The sequence below is a fragment of the Pleurodeles waltl genome, chromosome 5 (assembly GCF_031143425.1).
Source record: "Pleurodeles waltl isolate 20211129_DDA chromosome 5, aPleWal1.hap1.20221129, whole genome shotgun sequence".
Lineage (NCBI taxonomy): Eukaryota > Metazoa > Chordata > Amphibia > Caudata > Salamandridae > Pleurodeles > Pleurodeles waltl.
In genome coordinates, this window is record NC_090444.1 from 957343206 (window position 1) to 957360780 (window position 17575).

A 17575-nucleotide genomic window follows, 5' to 3' on the forward strand; every position below is an offset into this window, starting at 1 on the left:
TACATGTGTACTTTTAAATTACACTCACCACCCAATAGCCTACTCACCCCTAAACCCTAAAACATCCTTACCAGACTATACTTACCTCTAAACCCTAGAGTGCCACACAAATAATGCAAAAAAGAAGAACTCTGGGTAGTTCCCAAATGTAGGTGGAGAGCAGCTCCTATATAGAGCATCCTACAACACTAACAACACTCTAAATTTGCTCACCTCAAATGTCTGTTTTTGTTAGCAGTGTTTTTCAAGCTGAGGATTAGCACAGTGCATCCATGTCGAGCTAGAAAGGGACAAAGTATTTTGCCGTTTATACAGCAAAGTCTTTAAGCATGGAATAGCTTTTGCAATCCATGTCAGGCTGTAAAATTATAAAATAATTTTCCCAACAGTATTACAGTTTATCGTGTCAATGGGGCACGAGTTACAGTTACTTTAAGCCACCAGTTATACTTACTTAAGATAAGAATAACTGGTGATCTTCAGTGTGTTTTTTGAGTTTAAAATGTTACATTTTATATATATAGCCAGTAGGTAGTTATAGTTAGGACCAATTTTTCACAGAGATGAGGCGTTTTTTGTTTTGCTAAAAACTTTGGGACCACTAGATGAATCTTCACGAAATTTTAAAAACTAGTACCCCAGTTAGTTCAGCTGCTGCGTGGAATGTTTTGGGGTGATTCGTGAAGCGGTGGCTGAGAAAAAGTAATTTGGTGTAAATCTCTTCAGGAGTGTTGGAGTTATGGCAAAAAGTAAGGCCCTGTTGGCTGTCTAGAGCCTGACTGGAAAGTAGCAGCTGTCATTTTGTTTGTCGCTTGGCCCGGGTGTGGGAAAAATAAAGTGTAAAAACACATAAGGAATCCTCTGTGGTGCTCAGCGTGACCTCCAGTGTAACTTTGTGATGGATCTGCGGATCCGAAGCACAATAATATATATATATATATATATATATATATATATACACACACACATACAAACACAGAGGCTGTAGCCACTCTGCGGCAGTAGTTAGGATATCCAAAGATAGGAATTACTCTGATATTTTTCTCACTAATATTGCTCCACCCATTTGACAGATCCCCACAAAACCTTTCAGACCTCTTCCTTTTTCTTTATTAGCAGATGATGCAAAGTTTTGTGTATATTCATCAAGAGGGTTCAATGTAAATGCATTTTCCACAGTCTTTGTCCTCATGCATAGCACAAACTGGATGAATGGATTGAATGAAATTTGGCAGGAATATAGATCATGGTGTGAAGTTGATCCTTTTGAGTAGTACAGGTTGGTAGGATAAGCATTTTCTAACGTATAAGGCATTTTAACCTAGTGATATATGATGTTTCTGTAATTTGCACTGTATTTCGTGAAAGTGCAGCGCTACATTCCATGACAAGTAATTATGTGATTAGCTAATGAATGCCTTTACAAAAGTTAAAAGCGGCCATTGTTGTACATTTTGGCTGTGTTCTGGGTTACAGTCGTGTGGGAAAGTATTAAGTTACATAACTTTTCCCTACCCATTATTGCTTTATTGCTTTATTGAAGTGGTAATAAGCAGGAGAAATTATTTATAGGTTTATATGCATTTAAACAAAAAGTACAGGGTATTGCAGTACTTCCTGGGAAGTATTGCAGTACAAAACAAAATAAGAAATACATAAATATATTAAAAAATTTAAAATATATTATACTACACTATATTTATAAATATAGTGTACTGCAGTGCATTTTCAATTTTTTAGACATTTATTTCTTGTAAAAAAAAAAGTCTGGTTCTTTAGTAAGCTTGAATAGTTCAAGTTGTGTTTCTTTGTATTCGGGCACACTTGGTTTTGAAAAACAATTTTTTAAAAAGCAACTCTTATATCTAGGCGGCTGCAAAATGTCATCCTCACAAGTAAGTGGTCGTGATCCAAAATTAAAATATCAAATACTAGGTTGGTGCTCCCATGAACACAGTGCCTGCGTATTTGTGACAGCACCAAAATAATACCGTTTTGTGTAAGGTAAAACTGCAGATTTTCCTTCTTTCCGACGTCTTTTGCCTCCTCATGATATGGGCAAAATATCTGCACTATGTACAGTGCCAGAGGGTGATGAGCAGGTGGTAAATATATTCAGACACCTGTGTGTCAGGCGGGGTTGGGGTGGACGTGAGGGGTAGGGGAAGAAAGAGGAAGGGTAGTTTTCTGGCAGCTTTGTATGCTCCCCCATACAATAATCGTTAAATGAGGCTTGGCTACTACTGCAGCCAAGATGTTATGCATTTTTTTCTGGGTGGAATTACCGCTTGGAAAAATCTAGTTCGGTTGTCCTACACCAAGAAAACGGATATGGAAAAAACCTACACACTCTGAATCAGGAAGAACGAAATTCCATGTGATGACTTCGCTCCGTTTGACTCAGAACTAGAACACCTTCTGGCCATCAGGCCATTTTCCAGGACTATACCTCCCTCTTGACCATGTTGTGGTGAATCTAAGTAGCCCTGTGTCCACCAGCCTTTCACTACTGAGTCGGTATCAGCAACTTTTGTGGGAATGGCTTGGTAGCCAAAATGGCTAATTATCTAAATTGTGAGAAACAACGTGAATGGATTTTGGGGGCATCTTTTACAGAGAACAGACTATTCCTGGCAGACTTTTGCAGACAGACAATATGCCTCTTTACACTGAAGACTTGAAAAATATGAAACATCATCTACTTTAAACAAAACACACTTCTGAAGTAAGTTTTGGAAACATCCAATGTCAAATCAAGCTGTCATTCCTTTCACCCATGCTCCAATACTGCAGCCCATGGGCATCCCCTGCCATCAAGGATCCAAGGTGAAGTTTGTTTTAGAAGGCAAATCTGTAAGCCTCTATATTGTTGAAGATGCAGACATTCAGATCACAACTAAATGCTCCAGTAATTCTACCGTGTCAGTTGAGTTAGACTGTGGCTATGCAGTCGTGGCTTGCAGGTTGTGGGTGACATCAGGAATCTGGATATTGGACCCAGTAATAAGCAGTAACGGCTGCTAAATTTAAAAGTGGTGGGCCACATAGAAAAATGACATTACACACAAAAAAACATAAAAATGAACTTCCTTTTCTTGACGATGTTACTCTGCTTGCTGCATAATGGCATCTGAGCCAGTCCAAGCACTGCTGTCTTGCTGCCTACAATGCTAAACAGCATAAGAGCAGTGATAGGATTGGCTGGAGCAGGCAAACACAGTGCTCCGTCAGACACATACAGACACATACAGGGCTGTATCTCTGCTTCTCAGCTGCCTTTCAGCTGTTGATTGCCTAAACGCAGCATGTCATGCTGGCTGCAGTAAAAACACCGGCCAACATCGGATAACATGCGCAGTTCAGGTAACACAGTCTTAGGTCGTCCAACTGTATTGCTGTGATGCTGGAGCTTGGAGATTGATGTTTACCTTGTTCATATACCTAGAATAAAGCCCCGGAGGATTACTCATGGAGTTGAGGTTGCAATCAATGACCGATGAAGATGTTGAGCCAGCATTGGCTTCCCCCCCTAAACGATAGCAAGGTTTGTTCAGAATCAACAGGGCATCATTCCTTTAAAGAGTATGACCAAACCTTGGACAGCAGTCAGGACACAAGTATTGGCAAGACACTGATTATTTGTGTATAGGCTGACCGACCTTATTAATTAGCAGGAGGAGAATGGAGGTGTTACATTGGAATGAGGTAACATGGTATATTTATTTATTTGTTTGTATTTGCATATAGAGTGCTCAAGCCAGTTTTCGGTCTGGCGTAAAGACATAATTAGCTGTCTCGTTTGCTTTATATTTTCCCACAAAGCATAACAAAAATACATACATTCTCCAGTCAGTGGCTTTTGGTTAGCTCTCCTCATCCAGCAGTCTAAGTGTCACTCATATTTTGCCTGTGTGCCAGAGCACACAAAATGGGGAAATTAGTCTGCCCACCTCAGTCATTGGCTCTCTTCAGAATGAGTTATAGCATTTTGGGGTTGGGTTTCTTTTAAAAAGAAGTGCATTGTCCTGCCAGTACTGGTGGCCAATATCTTTCAGTTCATGTTCTAATTTATATTTACAATTGTTCATCCATTTACTTATTTGGCTGGGAGACAAATACGCACAAGGTTGCAAAATACATGGAATAATTTCTTACTTTTTATGATTTTTAAAGTTTTACGTATGTTTGCAAAAAAAAAAAAAAAAACCCATTCTTGCCAAAGCCCTATTGGTTTTGCCAATGTATTTTTTAAGAAGAATGAGAACAAAGTGTATGGTGCAGTATTGAGTAAACAAATCACAAATGATACAGAGAAGCAACAGTAAATACAAAATTTAAGAGGAGAATTTCCAAACGAAAAGAAAAGATGTGCTCATAATGTATTTAGAAACGCATTAAATTAAAATGAATAATAACAAAAATAATAATGAACTGTACAGTAAGCAAGCTTCTATCAGGAGAACAAGCAGTACCTAGGCTTGAAATCTGTAAGCCAGTTGCACGAGTGAGTGAAACCTTAAAAATGAGCAAAAAGAGACCTTTCAACTCTTTAAAGGTTGAGAGAGTCCAGATTGTTAGTAGTACAGAGTTTCTCACCTTGGTGGCTCTTCCAGAGAGTGAATGATTTAGAATCATGTGTCCAGCCCTAAGCTCCGAAAGGAATTTTGCAAAAATATAAGCCACGGAATTCTATTAAAATTAGCTGATTGAATACAGTCGGTCAAGTAGTCTTGTACCAAACTAGCCGCAGGATTTGACCAGACTTTCAGCCACAAGAGTGGGGCAACACCAATCAGGTCCTCAATGTGCCGTGCTCCCAACTCCTCATGGCAGATGATGTTTGCTACATTCTTGGGTACTAATATTAATCTGTGCAAAAATGTCTTCTCAGCACATTGTAGGGAAATGGATTTAGTATAGCCCCACAAGCCCCGTAAGTGACTGCTGTTACACATTTAGGCCCTCATTCTGACCTTGGCGGGCGGCGGAGGCCGCCCGCCAAAGTCCCGCCGTCAGGTTACCGTTCCGCGGTCGAAAGACCGCAGCGGTAATTCTGACTTTCCCGCTGGGCTGGCGGGCGGTCGCCTTCAGACCGCCAGCCAGCCCAGCGGGAAAGAGGCTTCCACGATGAAGCCGGCTCGGAATCGAGCCGGCGGAGTGGAAGCTGTGCGACGGGTGCAGTTGCACCCATCGCGTATTTCACTGTCTGCGCAGCAGACAGTGAAATACATGTAGGGGCCCTCTTACGGGGGCCCCTGCAATGCCCATGCCAGTGGCATGGGCACTGCAGGGGCCCCCAGGGGCCCCGCGCCCCCCCTACCGCCATCCGGATCTCGGCGGTCCGACCGCCGGGATCTGGATGGCGGTAGGGGGGGTCGGAATCCCCGCGGCGGTGCAGCAAGCTGCGCCGCCGCGGAGGATTCAATGGGGCCGCGGTACACTGGCGGGACCCCGCCAGTGGTGCCGGTCCGACCGCGGCTTTACCGCCGCGGTCGGAATCCCCATTGGAGCACCGCCAGCCTGTCGGCGGTGCTCCCGCGGTCCTCCGCCCTGGCGGTCAAAGACCGCCAGGGTCAGAATGACCACCTTAGACTTATAAAGCATGATGATCTGATGGACTGGCCTATGTCCCAATTTACGGGCGAAACGAAAAATCTTTCCAGGTTTCTCACCATTTGTTGAGTCTTAAAAGTGAGATGGGAGTTCCATGACAAGGAAGAGCTTAAATGCAAACCTAGATAGCAGAAATCTTTCACTTTGTTTAAGATATTTCCGCCCATAGTGAAATGTTTGGTTTGTGTATTTCGGGGGCCACAGGTCATAACATACATCTTTGTAAAATTAACTTTCAAGTCTAGTTCCTGCATAAAGGTTAAAAAAAGATCCAATAAGTTTTGAAGGCCATTAGCTGTGTGAGCGATTAAAAGGACATCATCGGCATACAGGAGTACCGGAAGCTGTCTTAATCCCATCCTGGGGAAATCCTTACCATGTTTTACTTAAAATCCATAAAGGCCATTGACATATAACAAAACTAAAAATGGTGCTGGGGTACAACCCTGTCTAACTCCTCGCATAGATGGAAAGGGAGAGGACCTCTCACCATGCTGGCCATACTGAACTGAAATTGTGAGATCAGTAAATACGCGTTTAATTAACTCAAGCAAGTTCTGATCCAACCCCCAATGATTCCATAATTCACCAGAGCTTCTCTCTATTCACCAAGTCAAAAGCACTAGATAAATTGATAAAAGCTAGGTGAATAGATTCTCTCCTGGTGGTAACATATTTACTAAGGATGAGGTGCAAGTTTAAAGCTTGGTCCACTGTACCTAAGCCAGGTCTAAAACCATATTGGATTGGGGAAAGAATTTTGGACTTTCCGACCCAGTCCTCAAGCCATGTCAAAATCACACTCTCCAGGATCTTAACCGTAGAATCTATGAGGGAAATTGGCCTACAGCAGTTGGATCGTGCTTGTTACCCTTTTTAAAAACAGGAACAATTATTGCAGTTTTCCAAGAAGAAGGAATATAACGTTTTACTGAGCTGATCAATACATTTGTAACTAACGGGCCCCAAAGGTCCGGCATAGATTTAAAAATATCAACCGGGACCCCATCCGGGCCAGGTGCTTTCACTGATCTCAGTTAATAGCTATAATTACCTCATGTATCTCAAAGAATAAATCAAGCATATTCAAATTATATGCTACAGAATTCAAATTGGTACTGTCCCCCCTTTCAGGCTGCGGGATCATTTCCAGGCTGAAAAACCTTTGTAAAATGTTTCACCCAAACCACTTCAGGTATCAGACAGTCATCCTCCTTATTGTCATGTTCCAAAAATTAGGGGTGGTTTACTACTTTCCAGAATTGTGTAGTGTCCTTCAGTTCCGTGCCTGACAGAAGTTCTTCCCATGCTCTAGTTCTAATTTCGGTTCTTCTTCCTGCCAGAGCTGCCTTATATCAACCCCTTGCCAGTCTGACTAATTCCCGATGCAACGGGGTTGCTTTCAAGGCTAATTTTAAATCTTTGTGGGCTGCTGTACAAGTAGAATCAAACCATCGCCGGGGCTTAGGGCCCTGAATAGACCTGCTGCTCACCAATGCCTCAGAAATAGCATGACTTAAATGTTCAAATTCAGATACAAGGTGAGCATGAGTTGGCTGCGTCAACAAACAAGTGTTGATAGAATAAAAACTTTGCTCAATAATTTCCTTAGGAAAAGTTTTTGAGTCTACCCTTTCCCATTTCATGTGGATGCCAAAAGTTTTATTAAAAACAGATTTACTCCTGCATTCTCTGCTAGTTGAAACCGAGCTGTTGTTAAGAGATAAATTAATACATATGGGGTTATGATCACTAGCACAATGTGGTATTATCTTAAAATCCAAAATTAAATTAAATGGAAATCTGAAAAACTAATTAAAATAAAATCAATGATGCTTTCTTGGGAGTTCCCCGTATAGGTAGGTAGCCTTCTCCCTTGCATAAACGAGATCAAATTTGTAAATAAGAATATGTAGAGCTTCGTCTTGGTTTGTGTGAATAAAATGAGTAGACATCTCTCTACCCTCTATAAAAGCACCACACACATGTGAAACTTCCTGGATGCATAATGACACATTAAAATCTCCTACCCAAATCAAAGCTAACTCACTGTCCTGGAGCTTTTCAAGAGAATCAAGGAAATCTGTAAACTCCTCAAGACTTCCCTTCAAGAGATCACATGGAATATTATTGTAAACATTTATTAGCAAGAGGCCCTTGTTCCCCTCAGTCAATAATAAAATAACCATAAAATATGCAGAAGACCAGATCAAAGGCGCCTCCATTTTAGGAAGTTGTAGTGAGATGAGAACCAGAAGTCCCCCGCTTGCCCTACACGCTAAAGAGGGGGTTGCTGGTTGGAATGCAGAGTAATAACCGTCCAGATGGAAAGGGTCTTTAGACCAGGTCTCCTGTAAACAAATACAATCATAGGTGGACATGAATTCCAGCCACTCTGGATTTTTATCCTTTGACCGAAGCCCCGGGATGTTCCAGCTGATTAGTGTTAGAGGTTTGTAATGTGGCCCTACCGCTGGCTCCTTGTCAGTAACAGCATCTACCAAGACATGGGAAGGGGTATCTATATCATCAGGCCCTTTCTCTAATAGAAGGGTCTCATGCCCATCACCCTCCACTGCTCCAATCGGGACTCCTCTTGTGAACCTATCCATGTCCCCCTGTCAATCATTCTCATCTAAAGGGGTCGGGTCCTGACAGCAGCTGGAGGTAAGGGTATTTACTTGAATATGTGTTATAGGCAGCCCTGCGTTAAAATCACAATGCGCCACTGTGTGATGGGCAAATAGAATGGTTAAGTAGTAAAAAAAAAACTTAATGGGTGTATTTGAATCCCTTCTTCTTCCCTGACACAACATAGCGAATCAGCCAACAAGCATTTAACCACCCAAGGATTAGCAAAGTTGATCACGTCATATGCTTTCTTTGAGGAGCCTACCCAATTCACTCTATGTGCCATAAGTATCTTATTATTTAGATCATCTTGATAGTTGAGCTTAAACCTCAGCCAATGGGCACATTTCCTCATTAATGTCTGGGTTTCTTCCCTATGGCAAGGATCAAGGGGGCACATTTGCTAAGACCAAAACATACGGCATGCAGTCAGGTGGAAGTTGCAAAGACTCTTTTTGGGCAATAATAGAGTTAGTCTGAGGAGCAGGTGGACATCCTAAAGATGTCGCCCATTCTTTTTTCCAAGGGGAGGTTAGACTCCATAGGTAAAGTTTCATGTCTAGCTGTAGGATGAACCAGAGGTGGACTATTGCTGGTTGGTAGATGGGTTTGCGGTGCTTCTTTAAATACAGGCACTGCGGCCTGCATATGAAAATTACCCATTTTGGTGAGAATGTTTGAGTAATCAACTTGATCATGTTAGTATGAAATTGTTCAAGTTTTTTGGTTATCAAGGTTGCAAGTTTCTCCTCCAGGGCTGCACAAAAAGGTTTGAGTATACAGTAGAATCAATTATATGTGTGTGGTCGACCCAAGAAGCTTACTTTTCTCTGGTGTCAGGGTGTGGATCATCAAATGACGGTCCTGGAGCTTGTAGCTGACCAGCAGGAAAGTCCAGAGGTATATTAATGTTGCCTTTAGCCCCTAAGATCCATGTTGAACGCTTGGGATTTTTTGGACGGCCTCCCGCTTTTCTCTTTTTCAATGGTGGGGAGACCACGGAGAAACAATCCACATTAAATTCTTCACATGTATTAGGAGATTGCGGACAAGGTACACCAGTTCAGGATGGGATATATCATGATTAAAAGCACTCAAAGGAGGACCCTGATTCCCATGGTTAGGCATTATAACGACAGATGGCTCAAAGGGTATTCTCTGGGTGAGTTCATGAGGAGCCCCAATTTTTTCTTCAACCTGCACAATTTCGGTTTCAGTGGCCCCAATCACGGTTGATAAATAACTAGTTATGGTTGGTTGAAAAGAGGGGCCCTGTGCACCCTCTCCCCCTTGTGAGGTAATTTTCCTTTTGCCCATTATATGTAACTGATCAGGAGGTCCTATCCCTGGAGTGGTAAATAGGACAGGGAGCTGTCCTAATGCTAAACGCGCACTGTGCTGCCTCAGACATGAGGCTAGCTGAACATAAGCATGGGGCTGGGTCCAAACAAAGCAGCTTAGCTCTCTTCTCCCCAAAATGCAGTTGTCAGTGGGGTGGCCCGGTCCGACCTCTTTCGGTCGCTGACGGGCGAAGGACGGGCCCGCCTTTGGCCCGGGCTTAGCCTGGGGTTCCAACAGCGCTTTAGAGCGCGTGGGGGGAATACCTGGCCCCGCCCCCTGGTCTCATCGTGTGTCTCTAAGACCTGGAGTCCCCGGCAACAGCATCCTGTGCGTCCCCATTTTTGAGCAAATATAGAAGCGGGATTGCCAAAATGCGGGCATGTATTTAATTAAATCTTTAGATGTGGGTTGGTATGAAACAGGCCTTTTTCATGAATTTAAATGTGTAGGGTAATACAAAGATACATACAATTTATGGATCTGGCTGTCACCTCAGAAATATGATGAAATATTTCTAACTTTATAAAACATTCTGCATCCCGATAGTGAGATCATGTCAGTGCGTCATTGCCAGCTCTGCATTTACCAAATCTTGGGCATGCTCACAACCTATCCATTGTAATATGATTGTTATCAATACAGTAGTCTTACTTGTGAACTATAAAAAGCTATTAGCAAACCTACATGTGGCGACCTCCACCTTTCCTATCTTTCTCTGCACATGGAGGTGTACGTTTTAGATTTAGATGTAGAAGAAACCCGGGGGAGTTACTGGAAAATGGGGAACACTTACTACTAAATGGGAGGAAACTAGGGAAGGGTACAAAGTGGTATAGGGAGGAAAAGTGAAGGTTCTGTGGTGGAACATGCTAATACAAACACCCACCCACAAAAGAGTAAGCCTATTGCTATTCACAATAACCTCTAAAGTTACTGAAGCCAAAAAGCACCCAATATAATTGGAAATGTACCTAAGCCCAACTTAGAGTGAGTCCAGCCCAACACTTGCCCACTCAGAGTTACTGAAACATACTACTGTAGAAAATAATGGTCATGTTAAATTTAGATTTTTTTTGTTAATTAAGTACATAGTTTATTTAAGAAAATAAGTAAACATGTGAGAAACAAAATACAATTTTTTTAATTAGTTAAAGAATACATTCTAATTACATTTAGTAAATGATAATCAAACATTCACATGATAGTGGGGTGAATTTTTAAAAACATTATTTCAAATTATAATTATAAATTCAAGAATTATATTTTATTTGATTGATTAGTAAACACTTATCTTGATGAGTTACCATCATGTAACATTTACTTTCTTTTGTCTAGGTTAGTAATAGGTATTTGCATTTTTATTTTAATATACTTCATTTAATATTCCCTGAACTTCAACATATGGTAATCTCCAGCACATTTTGCAGAGACCTCCACCTATGTGTTAAATGTTACTAGTAATAACTTTACTCTTATAAGTCCAGTTCCAGCAAACTCTGCCTCGTTTTTCGAGGGGGTACACACATATATGTCTGCAATTAGTAGTAAATGTACTCTCAGAAATGGGGCACATCAAAAATTGTAATTACTAGTATGTAATTACTACTAGGTGGAGTAGTAAATTTAAACATGAGTGTAAAGGTATCTTTGTGAATAGGCCCTTCTACATTTATGGGGTGTCGCTCTAGTTCATGCCGTGTATAAAGGAGATGCCCATGGTACCATTACCTACAACCTTATCTTTATTCCACATAATACTTTTCCAATCTAGAAATGTCCTCCCTTGTTGTTCTGAAATGCCCCATTTGTGGCCTGCCTTCTAATTTGATTTGATGTGCAATTTTTTAAATGACACCTCATTTTCAAGGCAAACATTGTAAGCCTTCTACTTTCCTATCAATTGCCACTATTCCCTGTTTTGCTTTAATTACTAAATACAGATCCTGACACAGCTTCTCAAGTATCTTTGCCTTGCAAAGATAGATTGTGCAGCACTGCATCCACTTATCTATTACACCTACATCACAAGACTATGGCCCTCATTACAACCCAGGCGGTAAATCCTGCTTTCTGCCGCGCTGAAGACCGCCAGCATACCGTTGCAGCAGCGGAATTCCGCTACAGGTATCACGACCCACAGCTTGGAATCCGCCACAATACAGACACCCACACAAGTCCGCCACACCAAAGGTCGGTGATACACTGGCGATACCAAAACCTACACCGTCACGCCAACAAGAATACGCCCACACTGTCACGACCCACGAATACACACACATTTACAAAACACAACTACATTGGACAATTTGAAATACACACACCTGATACACATACACACACCACATCCACACACCCAATCCAATATAAAGAACACACCCACATAACCACAAACCCTTACAACCAAAAATCTGAAAGAAGGCCAGAGAGAGAGATTAGCTAACACAACACCAGCATCCACAGACACACAACACCATCACCTATACAACATCCACGCACCTCAAACAACACACACCCACACATCCCCTCACACATCTCAACAGACAGCACCTCACACATCACCCACACCACATCATGGCACCTCAAAGACACTCCAGGTTTTCTGAGGAGGAGCTCAGGGTCATGGTGGAGGAAATCATCTGGGTAGAGCCACAGCTTTTCGGATCACAGGTGCAGCAGATATCCATTGCTAGGAAGATGGAGCTATGGCGGAGAATTGTCGACAGGGTCATCGCAGTGGGACAGCATCCAAGAACACGGGATGACATCAGGAAGAGGTGGAACGACCTACGGGGGAAGGTACGTTCCGTAGTATCGAGACACCAGATTGCTGTACAGAAGACTGGCGGTGGACCCCCACCTCCTCCCCCACAACTAACAACATGGGAGGAGCAAGTCTTGGCGATCATGCATCCTGGGGGCCTCGCAGGAGTAGCTGGAGGACTGGACTCAGGTAAGTCATATCTTTACTACCATATCACCCCACCCCACCTGCATGCCATCACATACTCCCACTCTTACCCTCACCCCCATCACTCAATCAACTCCATATGTCCCACAATCACAACCCACACATCTCAGTACCAAGGCCCTGCATGCAACACCTATGCATGGACCACCGACACCAAAGCATGGCCAGTACAGAAACCCACACAGACCCCAAACCAACTATCACAAAAGGGGTAACACAATTACGCAAGCCCAGGAGTAGAGGTTACCGCACCCAATGCACAAGATGGCACACACAGATACTAAAATGATTCATTTACACCCCAACAGGACCCATACCCAACGTCACCGGAGAGGAGGTGCCAGACATATCCAGTCCCCCCACAGAAGAGGCCCACAGTGATGACAGCAGCTCTGCACGCCTGGATCAAGATGACCAGCCCGGCCCATCAGGGACCTCGGAACAGTCGGTTTCCCTGACACAGTCACAAACCACCACAGACCCTCCCCCCTCAGGAAACACCACCACAGCACCCACACCAGCGGGCCCATCCCTCTGTCCCCTGGACATGTCAATCAGCAGTGTGTCAACCACTACAGGGAACCCAGGCAAACCCACCAACCCAAGACAATCAGGGACCTGGGGTCATTGGCAATGGGCACACAGTTCAGGGGACAGAGGCACAGAATAACAGGGAAGCTGGGAGGACTGCTGTGTGACAGGGGGAGGACAGGCCCAGGGAACCCACTCTCCACGAGGCACTCTCCAACATCATGGAAGCATACTACCATTCCCAGGAGACCATGGGCAACGGTACTGGCCAATTTTCAGGAGACCTTGCGGCTGCAGGAAGAACACTACCTGGGGATCAGGAAGGACTTGAAGTCCATTAACACCACCCTGGTCACCATTGCAGGGGTGCTGGGAGACCTTGTCAACACCATTAGGGACACAGTGGCACACAAATGGGCCCCTGACACTAGCCTGGATGATGAACAGCCCTCCACCTCCGCCGGCGCTAGTGGACAGGAGGCACCGCCACAAGAACAACAGGCCACCAGCACCCCACCCCTGCAGAAGGAGAACCAGCCAGCAAACGGTCCCTGAGATCCAGGAACAAGACAGACAACATTGACAAGACCCCCGCCAGGAAATAAGACCCTCCTGAATGTCACCCCTCTGTCCCACTTTGTCATCCTGTCCACCTTAAACTGCCATTGCTCCACTTCCTATGCCCCATTGGACAATGCACCTGTGATACAAATAGATTGGACTCTGCCATGGACATTCCTCCACCATCACCCCAGCCCATTTCACACCCCCTCCACATATTTGTACAGAAATAAACACCCTTGATTCACAAAACAATTTGCAATCAGTCTGTGGTTTTACAAATGTGTAATTGCAAAATCTCTGGAATGTAGCAATGTCAATGTACTTGTTCACATACCAAGGTTACACAGCTGTAGGCCAGGAGTAAACATAGCAGAGGGCACACAATGGGAGTCAGATCTGTGAAATGGAAAGCCAAAGTGACAAGTCAGGGTCCATACACAGAGTGAAAAAGGCAGATTTATGCTAGCTCCTACAATAGTAAGAGATGTGGGAAGCAGTTCCATCTTCTTACCTGTGTCTCACTGGAAGTATTGCATGATTATGTTGTTTCGGTTGTCTATATCTTCTTCTTCTGCCTCCTCTTCTTCACTATCCACAGCTCCACAACTGCCCCAAGACCAACATCAGGCTCATCCTCCTGCAGAAAAGGCACCTGGCGTCACAAAGCCAGGTTGTGCAACATACAGCAGGCCACAATGATCTGGCACACCTTCTTCGATGAGTAGAATAGGATCCACCTGTAAGATGGAGGCACTGGAATCTGGCCATTTAGGAGGTAGAATGTGCGCTCTATAATCCTCCTGGTTTGCCCATGTGCCTCATTGTAGGGTTCCTCTGCCCTTGTCCTGGGATTCCTCACTGGGGTCAGTTGCCAGGTTGGGGTTACCAGAGTCACCTGCAAATATCGAGGGACAACAGTTAGACATCCTCCAAACATTAGGGAATCTCCCATACCCAGACACCTAAAGGAACTGTGTGGGGACTTTAGCCTCACCTATTAGCCACACATGGTGCCTCTGGAGTTGCCCCATCACATAAGGGATGCTGCTATTTCTCAAAATGTAAGCGTCATGCACTGAGCCCGGATACTTGGCATTCACATGTGAGATGTACTGGTCTGCCAAACACACCGTCTGCAAATTTATAGAATGGTAGCTTTTCCAGTTTCTGTTCACCTGTTCATTCCTGCAGAGGGGGCAAATGCCACATGTGTACCATCTATGGCACCAATGATGTTGGGGATATGTCCAAGGGCATAAGATTCACCTTTCGCTGTGGGCAAATCCTCCACTTTAGGGAAAACGATGTAGCTGCGCATGTGTTTGAGCAGGGCAGAAAACACTCTGGACAACACGTTAGAGAACATTGGCTGGGACATCCCTGATGCTATGGCCACTGTTGTTTGAAGAGACCCACTGGCCAGGAAATAGAGTACAGACAGAACCTGCACTAGAGGGGGGATTCCTGTGGGATGGCGGATAGCTGAAATCAGGTCTGGCTCCAACTGGGCACACAGTTCATGGATTGTTGCACAATCAAGTCTGTAAGTGATAATCATGTGTCTCTCTCCCATTGTCGACAGGTCCACCAGGGATCTGTACACCGGAGGATGCCGCCATCTCATCACCTGCCCCTGAGGACGTGCCCTATGGAGGAGAACGATGAGCATAGGGTCATACAACACTTAGGTATCACAATGTTTTTTGCAAAAACGTTACAAATTCTCCATGTGCTTTTGGCTGTCCGTAGTCCTGGCCTAAATAGGTGTGACACAGTTATTTTGCCTGCCATGTGGCCCCCTGAAATGGCGGCTGCCTGACCTGTAAGGTGGGACAAGGGCAAATGAGGTAACTGCGCCGCCGTTGTACACCGTCGCGGTTGAAGACCGTGGTGCAATTCAGCATTGGTTAACATTGGGCCCTATGGGTTCCAGGAGCCAATGACGATGTACGCCGGCGGTGACGGTACGCACCGCCGCAGACGTGGCCGCCATTTTCTAACTGTTCCCTCACTTGATACCTGACCTTCAACAGGAGAGGACCTACACTGCAAGTGCTGCTGTGACCTGTGTCTGGAAGGGACGATGGCTACAGTGTCTGGGGAAAGGGCCCCTGCCTTCACTTTGGAGGAATTGGAGAAACTAGTGGACGGGGTCCTCCCCCAGTACACGCAACTGTACGGTCCTCCAGACAAACAGGTGAGTACACTGTGAGCATGGTGGATGGCATATGATTGTATGGAGTGTCGTGGATGGAAGAGGGAGGGGAGGGGGACAGGCCAGCATGTGAGGATAGTGTGTGTGTATGTATGTCTGGGCCAGGGTGGGAGGTATTTAGGCAAGGTGTGAGAAGAACTGTAAGGGATCGTAACATCCATTCTAACTTCACTTTTCCTCTAGGTCAGCGCCAACCAGAAGAAGGGTATTTGGCGTGCCATCGCCAAGCACGTCCGGACCCTGGGGGTCTACCATAGACGGAGCACCCACTGCCGGAAAAGATGGGAGGACCTGCGCCGCTGAAGCAAGAAGACGGTGGAGACCCAGCTGGGGATGGCCTCCCAACGTGGAAGGGGAGCCTGTCGCACCATGACCCCCCTGATGTACCGGATCCTGGTGGTGGCATATCCACAGCAGCCACAAGGGGGTGAGTACACTTGCATTCAGCTGACTCTGCGCGCTTTATGAGGTGTCTGGCTGGGGGAAGTGGGCTGTAGGTTCCCCTAGGCCAGGGCGAACTTGGTTGGGTAGGTCCCTTTTTAGGCAGGCTCTGTGGCACTCCAACCCCAATAGTGGTAGTAGCCATCTACACATTGTCAGGCTCCTGTGGGTTCCAGGTGTGCAACAAATGGGCTTAGGCATCGTCCCCCATGGGCAAGTGAATTTTCTAAGAATTGTTAGTGCATGGTTTAGTGCATAGGGATGCTCCCTGTATGTTGTGTCCACCAACGGTAGTGGTGTTGCATGCCCTGTGTCCTGCCTTCCCCCTCCAACTTCCTCCACCCAGAGCCAATCCCCTGTACCTCAGCCTATCCCAAGCACACCATCAGACCAGCATGCACACTCATCAACCCACAAGAGTGGACATGGCAAACATAAGCACCACACATCCCACCGGCACTCACACAAGCACCATCCCCATGAAGACACAGCAACATCCACTGCCTCCACTGTGTCCCCCTCCTCCACGTCGTCCTCCTCCCTCCCTGTCTCTTCTCCACTCACACCTGCATGCACTACATCAACCGCCACTACCTCCATCACCAGCACGCCCATCATCACACACCGCTCACGTGCAATCACGCCCCCACTACAATTCACACATCCCCAGTGTCCTCTCCCAGTGTGTCTGTGAGCCCTCCTCCCAGAGTACACAAACGCAGGCACACACCCACCCAACAGCCATCCACCTCACAACAGCTTCCGGCCCATGCACCTTCACCTAAATTCAGCAAACGTACACCTCCTACAGCCACTACCTCTTCCTCCACTCCCAAACCCCCTCCATCGTCCTGTCCCAGTGTGTCTTAGAAACTTTTCCTGGCTAACATTGACCACTTCCATACACCTCCCCCCTGTCCTTCCCATAGGGCCAGACTTTCCTGGTCCCAGCCCAGTACCTCAGCCACCAAATCCCCAAGCACAGTGGTGCCAGCAACTCCGGTCTCATCAAGTGCGCCACCTAGCAAGGCCAAGGAGCAGGCCATTCCGCCACCTGCCAAGGTGAAGAAGGTGCCCACATCCCAGAGGGAAAAGCCGCACCTACCATCAAGCAAGGGCTCCTCCAAACCAAGACACCAGCGGCAACATCAAAGGTGGGGAAGGGACACAAGCTGAAGAGCAGGTCTGGACAGGGCACGGTGGCTCCAATTGAGGGACTAGAGTCACCCCTTCTGTCAACCACTACATCAACCTGTACGGCGGTGGACACC

The 17575-nt window shown here is 45.4% G+C and overlaps 1 protein-coding gene across 1 annotated transcript in view; it reads left to right on the top strand.

Moving 5' to 3' along the window:
- FBLN7 (fibulin 7) overlaps window positions 1-17575 on the top strand; it is a 698570-nt gene that overhangs the window by 302709 nt on the left and 378286 nt on the right. The gene's annotated exons all lie outside the window — the stretch shown is intronic.